Source organism: Antechinus flavipes, chromosome 2 (assembly GCF_016432865.1).
Source record: "Antechinus flavipes isolate AdamAnt ecotype Samford, QLD, Australia chromosome 2, AdamAnt_v2, whole genome shotgun sequence".
Lineage (NCBI taxonomy): Eukaryota > Metazoa > Chordata > Mammalia > Dasyuromorphia > Dasyuridae > Antechinus > Antechinus flavipes.
This window is the reverse complement of record NC_067399.1, coordinates 651,428,476-651,443,208: the sequence shown is the minus strand read 5'-3', so window position 1 is coordinate 651,443,208 and position 14,733 is coordinate 651,428,476. Positions and strand designations below refer to the sequence as shown.

At 46.1% G+C, this 14,733-nt stretch overlaps 1 long non-coding RNA gene across 2 annotated transcripts; it reads left to right on the top strand.

Annotated features, from left to right (window-relative positions):
• Nucleotides 1-497: 497 nt before the first annotated feature.
• LOC127552048 (uncharacterized) lies at nt 498-14,653 on the top strand. 2 transcript variants are annotated; one of them, XR_007951229.1, is made up of 5 exons: nt 498-699; nt 956-1,035; nt 1,152-1,289; nt 13,719-14,329; nt 14,523-14,653. It is a non-coding gene; the product is annotated as an uncharacterized LOC127552048 (long non-coding RNA). The 2 variants fall into 2 exon arrangements; XR_007951228.1 differs by having other exon boundaries at nt 498-1,035.
• Nucleotides 14,654-14,733: the final 80 nt, after the last annotated feature.

The window sequence follows — 14,733 nt, the reverse complement described above, 5'->3', positions numbered from 1 at the left end:
CCTGGCCGCCCACCTGGGTGTGGTCCTGCGCGCACCTCTGTGCGGTAGATGGGGCAGGGGTGGGGCACTGATGATGTTGGGGCGGGGGCAGTGACCTAGGGGCCGGCGGGCCCTCGGGCAGCCCGTAGAAGGCAGGGCACGAATGCCCAAGGGTCACATTTGTTCGAAGAGACCCCGAGGCCTCCGGGCAGCCCCCTTCCTTTCCTGGGCAGGAACCTGAGGCCCGGGGAGGGAGCCCAGAGGTCATAAAGTCAGTGGTCCAGGATCCCCGGATGCCACCCATGAGCGCTTTGCGCAAGACCCCTCACCCTGCCTCACCCCTCACCCTGCCTCTGAAAATGGGGGAGGGGTCTCTCTGGGGTTTGGTAACGAGGCGGTGGGAGTGATGAGAGAGGAAGCGGTGAGAGGAGGAGGTTGGCCCGGAGGAGCAGGGGCTGAGGGGGCGAGAAGTGATGGTTGGAGAGAAGAGGCTATGGAGACAGGTAATGGCTGGGAGGGAGGATGGGAAAGGGGGAATGTCGGGGAGGAGAAGGTGATGGAAAGGAAAGGGGATTTGGGTTGCGGAGGGAGGGCCGGTGGTGGATAAGGAGGTGGTGATGGGGCCGGAGGGTGGGTCAAGTATTTAGTGGTGATAAGGAAGGTTGCTGCCCCTCTTTGGAAGAGGCGATCTCTTGGAAGAAGCAGAATGAGATTGGAATGGTGAGTAGAGAGCTTGACTGGCAGGGGTGTCTCTGATTGGGGAGGGGAAGAGGAGGTCAGGAATAGAAAAGAAGAGGGGGAAGAAGTAGGAGTTTGAGGATGATGGGAAAGTGAGGATTATGGTAAGAAGCAAGGATGGTGTCAGAGGGTCATTATGGGAGCAGGTGGATTTCATGTCTAGTCTTCTAGGTCGTGGAGGCTCAGTGCTTAGATTACAGCAGGAGACTGAAGCAGATTGTTTTCACTTCTGTATCAGAAAAATAATCCACACACCCTAGAGCCTAGGTGGATAAAGGAAAGATCCAAGAATTCTGGTTTCCAGGCCCAGGAGAAGAGGTATCATTAGTAGCTGGTCATCCCTGAGCAGTTCACATCTATTTGCTTCCAGAATAGAGACAAAGTAGTTGATAATTTGTTTAGAGCAAAATGTAGGTTTTTTTTTTTTAATATAGACAGTTCCATCATGGTCCAAACTTATCTAGAAGAATTTGAGAGATTGCAGCTCCGGAACATCTGGAGCCTTCTGAATTTTGCCTTTGTCCTGAAGAGTTCAGAATCTGAGAAAACTGACCACAGCAAGACTACCCCAGGTTTGGGAAGTGAAATATGGGGTTAAAAGGGCGGATGGAAAGTGGCCCCTAAACTGTTATCAAAAAGAAACAGAATAGCAACAGTTTAACTCCCAGCTCAGCCCCAGGCTGATCTGAAACCAAAAACTGGTTTCCTTGGGCGAGTGATGGTAGTTGTTGACACCCACTTAACATTCTAGGAGAAAGTATGCCGTTCTCCTTTTGTGCATTTCTGATTTAGAGCTAGTCGCCTTAGTTTTTCCTTTGAGTTTGTGTGTGTGTGTTGTGTGTCCATAAGAGTTAACTGGTTAGGATCCCCTCCACACACACCCCCCTTGGTTCCCATGATCTTGTAGTGGAATCTGGAGGAGGGTGACAGAGTGGAATGGGGGTTGATTTGGCCAGCTGGTTGAAAGGGCCTACAGAGAGAACACTGTGGGATTTGGAGGACATTATCTACTTGTCTTAAGGGGAGGCAGCATGGTGTAGTGGATAGAGCTGGCCTCTGAGCCGGGAGGATACAGCCTGCTAGGGAAACGATCGCTTAATCTCTCCATGAGCCAGCCAACTTTTAAGTCTCAGCTGTAGAGAAAGTGCCTATATCGATATTGGTAGAAAAGGGGCATTCCTGGGGAGCTCTACACACTGACAGATCTAGAGAGAAAAAAATTCAAAATAACAAAAAAATGTTCCTTCGGTTTTCTATTGGGAAGTCAGAGAAGCCTTTAGGTTCTGGTTTCTGCCCGTTGCTCTGGACTTGGGGACTGTGTCACAGGTGGGTTACCTCTGGTACTGAGCCTTTTTTGCTGTCAGATGGGGGAGGGAGGGTTCATTACCCTGATTCCTGCCCCTTCTCCTACCAAAGATCCCAAAGATCTCCTTGTCTGAGGTTGAGCAGCACATGCTCCTGTAACCATCCTTTCCCCCCAATGCACCAAAACTTGGAAAGGAGGTAGGATGGATAGATTGCCAGGCTTATTGGACGAAGGAATCTAAAAGGCCCAGCAATTTCCTCTAGTTATTTCACCTCAAGTGTGGGAGAAGTGGGCCTAGAATTTTGGGAAAGAATTTTGAAAAGTAGCCTTTAAAGACTGATAATGTTGCTGAGCCACAGGCCTGTTAGGGTGCTGGAGGTGGGGGTAGAGGAACAATCAGCCAGTTAATCATTTATTAAGCACTTGCTGTGTGTCAGATTTTCACCGTGAGGGATGAAGGGTACACAGGAAGCCAGTGTGGTATTTGTTAATGGGGAGACCACAGGGAAACAGCTGTGTACATAGAAGATTTACATATAGAGTCAATGTAAGAAAATCTTAGAGGAAACAGTTTGGTGTAGAGGGGTCAAACTCATAGCCAGCAAAAAATCCTGATTGCTTGGTGAGCCAGAATAAAACATAATTGGGAAATGCTTAGCAAAATTAAAATTTATTAAAACAAAGAAAATGTTAATTTGTGATTTTTTGTCAACTTGTGGTATTGTTTCTTGAATTTGACTCCCTTGGCCCAAATGATAATTAGGTTGGAGTTCTAAAGTAGGCCTAAGCTTTGTTGTTTAATAGCAAACAGCCTAGAATTCCTGGGCAAGTTTCTTAATTCTATTTGCCTCAGTTTTCTCATCTGTAAAATGAGTCAAAGAAGAAAATGGCAAGCCATTCCAGAATCTCTGCCAAAAAAACTCCAAATGGGACTGGGACTGAATCAACAGAACCCCCCCAAGGCCAGACTGGAGCTGTTAGGATTGTACGCAGCGGCTATTCTCTCATAGTCACCATTTCTTCTAATTTGGTATTGGCTTTGACCTCTGCTTTCTGGAAATAGATGATCTGACTGCACAAACTGGTCGATTCTAAAATGAGTCCCAGTCTCGACTGAAAAAAGACCGAGTAAAAAAATTTATTTTCTGAGGTGACTTTTAGTGCTTGCCACACACAGTCCCTTGTCCAGTTCTTTTTGTGATCTGGAGTCACTGAGCATCACTGGGAGAACAGCAGTGTTAAACAGATGTGGACTTGGATGAAGACAGTAGCTTGGAAGCATCCTACTGTACAAACGAGTAAATATGTTCCCACCCACTGTCCCTCTGTTCGGTTTGTCTCGGTTCTTTGCCCATCTGTAGTGTCTGTCCACACTGATGGGGCTGGCCACCCATTTGCATAGAGTAACCTGGACATGCATTTTTCACCTGCTTGGTTTTTCTTCTGTGTGAGTTACTAGGCTGATCTCTTTTTAAGGGACCATTTGTCAGTTGGAGGAGGTCCTGGTGCTCGATGAAAACATTAAAAGCAGCATCAGAGAATCTCATTCTGTACAGGCAACCTTTTGTTCATGTGGACTCATTATGTGACGTCTTCCTCATCAGCAAACAAGTTTGGGGAATTACGCTTTGTTTTATGCTTTGATATTGATCATAGACTCACAGAACCAAGTTATCTCTGCTTTTATCAAGAAATCTTTTAGTGCATTCATGGGAAAGATCTTCATGGGAAGATTACGGTTCCACTGAAGCAGATGCTTGTTTGAAATCAAACAATACAGCTAGATCTTAGATTATATTTATGTGACTGTGAAGATGTTTTCAGCAACAGAAAAGCTACTGAAAACCCTGTTTTTTTTTTCATTTTTTCCCAAGGATATCTTGCATTTGAAACACCTTTTTCCTTTCAGTAGAGACTGAAGGCACTGAGGATGGGGGAACTGCAGATGTGGAATTTGGGATACACATTATCAGATGCCATTATAGAAGTTATCTTTGCTTTAAATGTTTTGTTTCAAGGAAAGATGTGAGAGCAAGGTCTGGGTGGGGAACGTTAAGGGGGAAAAGTGGCGTTAAAACAAAAACGTAATAAAGCATTTTCTTGAAAGGATGTCCTTAATACATGGATTGGTTTATTGGCCATTCTTATCAAGATTTCATTGAGATAAAACAGATACATGGATAGATTCTTACTGAGTTAACTTTTTTTTAAAAAGATTCAACAAACATGAAATATCAGTTGTTTGAAACCTTGTTCTAGGCCCTGAGAACATGAAGACAGAGAAAATCTAATCCCCTGACCTCTAGGACTGCATGTTATATAAAGACAGGGCTGGGTTGTGTATGTGAGACCTTTCTAATTTTTCTAGAATCTTCTCATCCTGGATTTTTAAAATTGATTTCTGAGTGCCTTTAAAATCATATTGCCTCCAGGACAATTCAGTCTGCATTTCAGGCCCAGCTGGACTCCCAGATTCCCATACCTAGAGGGATATTTGTTCTGCTTTTATTTCTGGTACAGCAGCTGTAGAAATGCTCAAGATAGTAGATTGAACACCAGACGGAGTCAGGAAATTCATTTCCAGCCTCAGACACGTAATATCTATGTGACCCTGTTTGCCTCGGTTTCCTTCTATGTAAAATGCTTTGGAGAAGGAAATAATGAAGCACTCCAGGATTTTTCCCCGAAAAGACCCCAAATGGGATCACTAAGAGTCAGACACAATTCAACCACAACAAAGAAATTCTAACAAATATTTCTTTTTTTTTTTTTTTGTCATCCCATTGTCATCTGTAGATTCTCTTAAAATTCTCTTGGGTCTCACATCAAATGTTTTCATTTTCCTTCCTCCTACTAATCACCTCTTAGAAAAGCTGTCGGTACTTTCTATAATCTTGAAAAGCTGTCCTTTTTCCATGCTGTTGTATACAAGTTGGATTTGAAACCAGAATTGCTCTCGGCTCTCCTGTCTCTGCTTGCAAGGAAGTCCCATTTGTTGGCCAGGAAGGTTTGGAGCCTCCTTGCTTCCTCACTGTGACTACTTTATTTCAGATAAATTTAACTCATGATAATTGGACTCTCTATTTTTTTATTCCTTACCCATCTTATTTAAATAGATCAGGTGGAACTGTTAGGATTGGGGGTTGATGCGATGTCCTCTCATCTTGATCATTTAAATAGTGGATGATCTGACTGTATACAGTTGGTTGGTTGGTTGTGAAACGATTCCCAGTAAGCGGCCAGTTTTCTGTCCTCTGGAATAGTTTTTTTGGCAGATGTTTTTGTGCCAGACACATGTGCTGCCTTCCAGTTCCTCCTTCCTATCATTCATAATGTATTTGTCAGATCACTGAGTACTCTTCCACTCTGTGTTTATTTCTTAATCCTGAGCCATGATTTTTTTTTGTAAATAGTGTTTATCATTTTTTTTCCAGCCTGTTTCATTCACTGGCTTGGCCACAGAATCACCCAGTAGCTACTTTCTGATGTGGGGCTTTTGATTAGTCAATCAATACACATTTATTAAGCGCTTAGCATGTTCAAGGCTGCACTGGGCCATGCTGGAAGCCCTCCAGGGCCTCATGTCAGAGATACAAAGTCTTGAGGCCATAAGATGAGCCAAATTTTACATTGAGGGAGTATGGTTGTCAGAGAGCCTTTGTAGCTGGAAAGGACCTGACAGGACATCAAAGCCAATTCATTTTGCGGATGGGGAGCCAGAGGCTCGGGAGTAGATGGCGAATGTCTCCGTCTCACACAGGTAATGGTTAAAGTGAGACAGGAGCCTCAGTGGCCTGGATCCAGATTCCAGCTCAGCCACATGCTTAAGCTGGGTGACCCTGGACAAATCCCTTCCCCACTCGGGGCTGCCATTTCCCTTCCAGAAAGAAGGGGTTGGATGAAACCTCCAAGGTCCCTTTCCAGATCTCTGACTCTGCTCCTGTATTCGGATTCCCAATTTGGAATAGGACAAGGATGTGATCAGAGCTGGGTTATAAAAAGCTGCATCTTGGGGCTTGTTCTGGAATATTAAAACAAGGGTTCCCTCAGGTCAGTGACTAGATTTCAAGGGGTCCGTGAATTTAAATAGATAAAAAATTCATTATTTCTAACTGAAAAATAACATTCCTTCATTTATCAAAAAAGAATCCATTATTTTCAGGTGTTCATAGTCTTCTCCAGATTGGCAGAGGATCGGGTCTATGACCCAAAGCTGAAAACCCCTGGAGTTGAGGGATTGAAAGTGTCCTGGTGCAAAGGGTGGTGATGTCATTGAGGCTGCTCTCTGGGGAGCCCTCATCCACACCTTGACTCATTCTGAGCTCACCATTCACTGGCAAGTCCCTTGACTTCCAACAGGGGAAAAGACACTGAGCTGCATCATGCAAGATGATTTGGGGCTCAGGGAAGGGAATTGCTCAGAGGCAAAGTCTCCAGCCGTGGTGGAAGACTCCAAAACTTTGGTCTGACAGTGATGGGAGAGGTCAGCTACTTCCCAGTAATCCATCCTTAGAACATCGCGTCCTTATTAGCTGCTTCCTATGTGCTCAGCCCTGGGCCAAAAACCCCCAGTGACACAAAAAAGTAGGCTCGGGAGACATCTTGGCTATTGCCAACTAGGAAGACCAAGAAAAGCTGAGGGGAGCAGGAAGTATTTTGAACGTTTTATTCAACATTTTGCCTTTGCAACTCCCAATCCTCCCTATTTGTCTTCATTGTGACTTCCACTTCCTTGACCCCTTCTTTATTGGGCCATCACCTCTGCCCTGGCTGCATTATTTTCCTTTCTTCATCTTGTCTCCCCACCCCCACGAGCCAGTTTAACTCTCTACTGCCTTCACGTCCCATACACCTTTAGCCTATCACCAATTCCGTCCCACCTAGCCCCTGCTTGGCTGACTCCCACTATTTGCTACTGTTGCTCTTATTCGGATGCTGCCCAAGGAATCTGGAGAAAATCACAAAACCATGTTGAGAGGATCCACTGTAAGTTTCCCAACTGGGCAATTTTTACATTTCCCTAATAAGTGCATTACTCTCCTTACCACAGCAGCTTTCCAAACCTTTTCCTCTTTAAATCTCTTATAGTTTCTCCTCCATCACCCTCTCAGTTAAAAATCTTGCCTGATTTTGAGGACATTTGCTGAGAGGTTCCTTTCCTGCTCTCTTCTCCCATCTCCCATGTACTTTCTGCCACTATTTCACGTCTTAACAGGATGACGTGGCCCTTCTCCTTGCCAAGGCATTGGAACTTTAAAAAAAAAAAATGGCAAATGTTAAAAACAGAGATTGTTGATAACTTTGGAGAGAGCAGGTTCGGTTGAATAATGAAGTCAAAAGCCAGATGGTAGAGTTAAAAAAGGGGATCCCATTCCAGCGTATTGCTTCCCATCTTGTCCCATCTCTCCGGCCTTTCTTTTCTCTTCCATTGGCTGCGTCCCTACCGATTCCAAACATGCTAATTTCTGCCCCATGCTCAAAAACTCCCTTCTCTTGATCTTCCCCTCCTGGCTTGCTCGCTGTTGTCCCACACTACTCTTTTGTGGCAAAACTCTTGAACACGATATCTACAATTAAGTGTGGCCACTCCCTTTTGCTTTTTAAACTCTCTACTGTCTGGTTTTTGACCTCGTTATTCAATCTAACCTACTCTTTCCAAAGTTAACAATGTTCTCTCTATTTTTAACATTTGCAAATTTTTTGAGTTCCAAATATTCTCTCTCATTCCTTCTAATTTGAGAAAGCAAGCAAAATATCAGTTATCCATATGAAGTCAAGTAAAAAAATTTCCATTAGCCATGCTGCAGAAAACAATGTCACCACAACAAGAAGAAACACAAAGTGAAAAAAGTTTGCTTCAATCTGCACTCAAGTTCCTCAGTTGTCCCTTTCGTGGAGGATGGCATTTTTCGTCATGGGTTTTTTGGAACTGTATTGATGTTGCATTGAATGGTTGCCGGGGATGGGGCAGCTAGGTGGTAAAGAGATAGTGCCAGGTCTGGAGTCAGGAGGATTACTCCTGAGTTCAAATCTGGCCTCAGACACTTTTTAGCAGTGTGACCCTGGGCAAGTCGTCACTCCTTCTTTGCCTCAGTTTCCTCATCTGTACAATGAGCTGGAGAAGGAATGGGCAGTGTCTTTGCCAAGAAAACCCCAAATGGGATCACAGAGTCTGTCACAAATGAACAATTGTCAGTGACTGCTTGGCTGTCGGATCTGATGGCCTTTCCCCAATCTTCAGCCTTTGTGACCTCTCTGCAGCCTCCTCCTCTGCTCTCTCCTCCTCTTGGGCTCTTGACTGCTCTGCTTCCTTTACTGGATCTTTGTCCACGTCACACCTGCTCTCCATGGGTGTCCCTTCAGCTTCTGTCCTGAGACCCCTTTCACCTCAATAGGACTTCACTTAGACTTGGATTTCATGACCATCTCTAGGCTGATTCTCCTCCAATCTACTTCTCCAACCCTAATCTCTCTGCTGATCTCAACTCGCTTCTCCCCTTAGACACCCCAAAGTGTCCCAGGCTCTCAACTCTTATCTACTCATACTCCACCCACCCCAATATCCGGTCATTTGCCAAACCCTCCCACAATGGTGCATTACCTTCAACGTTCCATGTGCATCCCCCTTCTCTTCTCAGACCTGACCCCATCCAAGTGCATCCTCATCGGACCGTACCCAGTCATGTGCAGAAATCTGTTCCTAGGTCTGCCTGCCATTAGTCTCTCCCTAGTAAAGCCCTTTCTCCACTCCATTATCAGATCTGATCTTGTCAAACCCCCATTCCCAAGCCTGCTGGCTCCCGAAACCTTGAGGATAAAACATGATTGTTTGGAATTCAAAACCCTTCCTCCCATGATTCTCCCTCCCTCTCCTTCACATAATTCTCCCTCCCTCTCCCTCCCATGATTCTCCCTCTCTCTCCCTCCCATGATTCTCCCTCTCTCTCCCTCCCATGATTCTCCCTCTCTCTCCCTCCCATGATTCTCCCTCCCTTCTCCCTTTCCTTCCCATGATTCTCCCTCCCTCTCCCTCCCATGATTCTCCCTCTCTCCCTCCCATGATTCTCTCTCCCTCTCCCTCTCTCCCTGCCATGATTCTCCCTCCCTCTCCCTCCCATGATTCTCCCTCTCTCCCTCCCATGATTCTCCCTCCTTCTCCCTTTCCTTCCCATGATTCTCCCTCCCTCTCCCTCCCATGATTCTCCCTCTCTCTCCCTCACATAATTCTCCCTCTCTCTCCCTCCCATGATTCTCCCTCCCTCTCCCTCCCATGATTCTCCCTCCCTCTCCCTCCCATGATTCTCCCTCCCTCCTATGAGTCTCCCTCCCTCTCCCTCTCTCCCTCCCATGATTCTTCCTCCCTCTCCCTTTCTCTCTCCCATGATTCTCCCTCCCTCTCCCTCTCTCCCTCCCATGATCTTCCCTCTCTCTCCCTCTCTCCCTCCCATGATCTTCCCTCTCTCTCCCTCGCATGATTCTCCTTCCCTCTCCCTCCCATGATCTTCCCTCTCCCTCGCATGATTCTCCTTCCCTCTCCTTCCCATGATCCTCCCTCCCTCTCCCTCCCATGATTCTCCCTCCCTCTCCCTCCCATGATTCTCCCTCCCTCTCCCTCCCATGATCCTCCCTCCCTCTCCCTCACATGATCCTCCCTCCCTCTCCCTCACATGATTCTCCCTCCTTCTCCCTCCCATGATTCTCCCTCCCTCTCCCTCCCATGATCCTCCCTCCCTCCCTCTCCCTCCCATGATCCTCCCACTCCCTCACATGATTCTTCATCTCCCTCCCATGATCCTCCCTCTCCCTTACATGATTCTCCCTCCTTCTCCCTCACATGATTTTCCCTCTTTCTCCCTCACATGATTCTCCCTCCCTCTTTCTCACATGATTATCCCTCCTTCTCCCTCACATGATTCTCCCTCCCTCTTCCTCACATGATTATCCCTCCTTCTCCCTCCCATGATTCTCCCTCCTTCTCCCTCCCATGATTCTCCCTCCCTCTCCCTCCCATGATTCTCCCTCCCTCTCCCTCCCATGATTCTCCCTCCTCTCCCTCCCATGATTCTCCCTCCTTCTCCCTCCCATGATTATCCCTCCTTCTCCCTCCTCCCTCTCATGATTCTCCTTCTCCCTCCCATGATTCTCCCTCCTCCCTCCCATGATCCTCCCTCCCTCTCCCTCACATGATCCTCCCTCCCTCTCCCTCACATGATTCTCCCTCCTTCTCCCTCCCATGATTCTCCCTCCCTCTCCCTCCCATGATCCTCCCTCCTCCCTCTCCCTCCCATGATCCTCCCACTCCCTCACATGATTCTTCATCTCCCTCCCATGATCCTCCCTCTCCCTTACATGATTCTCCCTCCTTCTCCCTCACATGATTTTCCCTCTTTCTCCCTCACATGATTCTCCCTCCCTCTTTCTCACATGATTATCCCTCCTTCTCCCTCACATGATTCTCCCTCCCTCTTCCTCACATGATTATCCCTCCTTCTCCCTCCCATGATTCTCCCTCCTTCTCCCTCCCATGATTCTCCCTCCCTCTCCCTCCCATGATTCTCCCTCCCTCTCCCTCCCATGATTCTCCCTCCCTCTCCCTCCCATGATTCTCCCTCCTTCTCCCTCCCATGATTATCCCTCCTTCTCCCTCCTCCCTCTCATGATTCTCCTTCTCCCTCCATGATTCTCCCTCCTCCCTCCCATGATTCTCCCTCCTTCTCCCTCATATGATTCTCCCTCCTTCTCCCTCATATGATTCTCCCTCCTTCTCCCTCCCATGATTCTCCCTCCTTCTCCCTCATATGATTCTCCCTCCTTCTCCCTCCCATGATTCTCCCTCCCTCTCCCTCCCATGATTCTCCCTCCCATGATTCTCCCTCCTTCTCCCTCCCATGATTCTCCCTCCTCCCTCTCATGATTCTCCTCCTTCCCATGATTCTCCCTCCTCCCTCCCATGATTCTCCCTCCTTCTCCCTCATATGATTCTCCCTCCTTCTCCCTCCCATGATTCTCCCTCCTTCTCCCTCATATGATTCTCCCTCCTTCTCCCCACCATCTCTCTGGTGTCCTTAAACCTTAATAATTTCCCGGTACTCGGCACTCCAGGGACAGTAACCTTTTTACACTGAAGACACAGTGAGTGTCCCCCATGTCTGGAATGCTTTCCTCCTGGCTTCCCTGGATTTCTCCCAAGGACGGTTAAACCTCATCTTCTCCAGGAGCCTTTGCAGATTCCAGTTAATATTAATGCCTTCTCTCTGTTGATCATCTCCCATTTATCCCGCCTCCCATTTGTCGGCCCATAGCCATTGGCATGTTGCCCCCACTAGTCTAGGAACTCTTTCGTGAGCAGAGGTTGTCTTTTGTTTTTCTCTGTGTCCCCCATACTTGGCACATAGTAGGCTCTTAATAAATGTTTTTGACTGTTTGACCTATTCTGTAAAGAGCACTATTTTCTGTCCCCAGAAATACAAAGATAAACATAAATCAGCTGCTGTCTTTTGGAGATCTTGTGATCTCTTTTTTGCACCATTGTGAGCAATGTTCTCTTGTGAAAGCAAGATTTAGAGTTGGAAGAAGCCTTCTCTGATTGAGGGATGTCTCTCTCACACATGGCTAGTAGCCACTAACACAAATTAAAATATAATTATGAATAATTCAGTGAAAAAAATAAAAGCATAATAAATAGTTAACATCACATTTAAAACACACACACACACACACACACACACACACACACACAAACCTCCTGGGGATCCTGTTTAGTGGCCATCAGTTCTATTTGATTTTGACACTGCTCTAATCCACCTTCCTACCCCCATTCCTCCACCCCACCCTCTTGGGAGGAAACTGGGTTAGACTTTAAAGAAGGGGTAAGAAGGGTCCAGTGCATGAAGGCGAGGAGCAAAAGTACATCTGTGCAGTGCATCTAGCAAACTAGTAATAGAATTAGTAGTAGTAATAATGGTGGTGATTGTAATAGTAGTAATAATAGTGACAGTAATAATAGTAGTAGAAATAGTAGTAGTGGTAGTAATATTAATGATGGTGGTAGTAATGGTTGTGATGGTAATGGTGGTAGTAGTAGTAGTAGCAACAGCAAGAGTAGTAGTAGTAATAGTAGTAGTAGTGGTAGTGGTAGTAGTAATTACGTTTGTAGTGATGATGATGTTAGTAGTAATAGTAGTAGTGATAGTAGTACTACTAATAATAGTAATAGTAGTAGTAGTAGTGATAGTAGTAGTAAGGGTAGTGGTGATAATGGTAGTAGAGTAGTGATAGCAGCAGCAGTAGTAGTAGAAGTAGTGAGAGTAGTTGTGGTGGTAGTAGTAGTAGTAGTAGTAGTAGTAGTAGTAGTAGTAGTAGTAGAAGTAATTACAGTTGTAGTGGTGATGATGATGTTGGTAGTAATAGTAGTAGTGGTAGTAGTAGTAATAATAATAGTAATAGTAGTAGTGATAGTAGTAGTAGTAAGGGTAGTGGTGATAATGGTAGTAGAGTAGAGATAGCAGCAGCAGTAGTATTAGTAGAAGTAATGAGAGTAGTTGTGGTAGGAGGAGGGGGGGAAGAGGAGGAGTAATAGTAGAAGTAGTAGTAGTAGTAGTAGTAGTAGCAGTAGCAGTAGCAGTAAATGATAGCTGGCATTCTTACAGTACTTAAGGTTTGCCGAGTTCCCTGCTACATTAGGTCATTTGACCCTCACAACACCCTACGAAGGAAGGGAAAGCCCCATTATCCCCAGATGAGGAAACTCAGACAGCAGAGAGACTTGCCCAGACTGATAAAGTGTCTATGTTAGGACTTAAATTCGGCTCTTCCAGACTACAGGTACAAAGGTCTGGTCCTTGCTCTGCCAACCGCTTCCTGGTAACCAGGAGTCTTCGATGGCCATCACCCCCCACAGAATGAAGTATGATAAATGTAGCTCTGATTTGAGTGACAACGACGAACACCTATTGAGAATCAAAATTTTGGAATTATCCAAGCAGGATTCATGTTCACTAATTTCAGGGACCTCTTTTAGATCTTCTAATTCTTTGGAAACTGGCGGTCTATGGATGGTATACAAGAAAGTGGCCAGAAGCCTTATTTCATGAGAGTTCAGCAGGCTAGCACTTATTAAATGCTTACTATGTGCCAAGTAGTATGAAAAGATGAAAACAAAATAGCTTCTGCTCTTGAAGAATGAGTAATCTATTGGGAGACTCCACAGACCCCCCCCCCCAGTAATTACAAATTAATTGTAGAGTTTGGGAATACCAGACTACCCTCAGTACCTAGCACAGAATTTTGCACGTGCTGGATGTTTAAGAGATGGTTTTGGAATGGATGAATAAATTCAGCAACCAGGATATCAGATTAACTAGTACTCGGAAGAGTCTTGGATTGGAGACAGAGAGTCTGGATATGAATCCTAAGTCCCCTCGTTACTGACTCCAGCCCTTGCTGTCCCTTTTCTGGTGTTCCTGGGAAGAGCAATTTTCTACCTGTGTCCTCGTAATTACTCCTAACTCTGGGAGCTCCAGAACTTACAGACAGTTGGGTAAGAGGGACGGAATAATCAATGAGAATGTCTGTGATTTGTTCCCCTGAGCTCACATCCTTTGCTAGCTTGCTCGATGCCATCTGTCCTTTTGCCCTCCAAAAAACAATTTTAAAAGCAATAAGCATTTCTTTTCATCTCTCCTCCTCTCTCCAGGGCACTTCCCTTCCTCAGTTTGTGTCTAATTTGATTCATAAAATCACCATAATGATAAAATGTCCTAGAAAATCGATGGCCTGGCCAGTATCGGTGTCATACCTCCTGAGGTCAAGGACTGCTGCGCAGAATGGGGGCTTCCGAGTTGCTGTTGCCCAAGGCTCCTTTGGTTGCCAGGGTAACAAAGGCCAACACTGGCAAGTTCTAGAGTGAAGCCCGTTTGGGAGAACCGGGGGCTCCTGCAGTTGGCAACATACCCCCCTTTCCATGGGCAGTGACTCTTGTCCAGGCTTGCCTTTGGGCTGCCACTGCATTGATTTCCCTTGTGTGAGGGTCCCCAGGGGGAGGGGGAAGAGAGGACTTATCCCCTTGACAAGGGAAGTCCTGGGCTCTCTCAGGCAGGGGTGAGGGGGGCTGGGACCCTCCTCTGATGTGGCTGCTCGAGGCCCAACACGGCCTTCCCCGCCTCGGATAATCAGCTGGGTCACATGTTCGGCTACAGCCAGATTGCTCCATGACAACAGAGGCAAATGAAGGTAAACAGACGGACCAGTCTGGGAAGGCTCTCCTCCCACAAACCCAGGAGCCAGGATTCTTTCCTGCAGGAGGAGGTGAGAGAACATCCACTTAAAGTTCTTGGGCCTGGAAAAAACTCCTCGCCTAGCAGTGGACAATTCCCTGATCCTACAGCGGAAGAAACGGGCTTGGCGAGGGGACAGCGCTTGTTCGGGGTCAGGGAATGATCAAGAAGGGACTGGGTCTCAGTCTAAGACTTAACTTGTGCTTCCATTGTGGTGTTTCTAGGAACTGATTCACAGCGATGGGACGATAGCCAATAGATCAATGAAAAAAGATGTTGTCACCAGCCAAGAGATTGCCATTTACATGGGATCTGCTATTATGGGTATCTAATAAATATGATTATTGTAAATTAATGACTGTTTATTATAATTTAATTAATTCTGATTATCGTAATTTAATGTCTGATTGTTGCACCGGGTCCTCCCCTAGATGG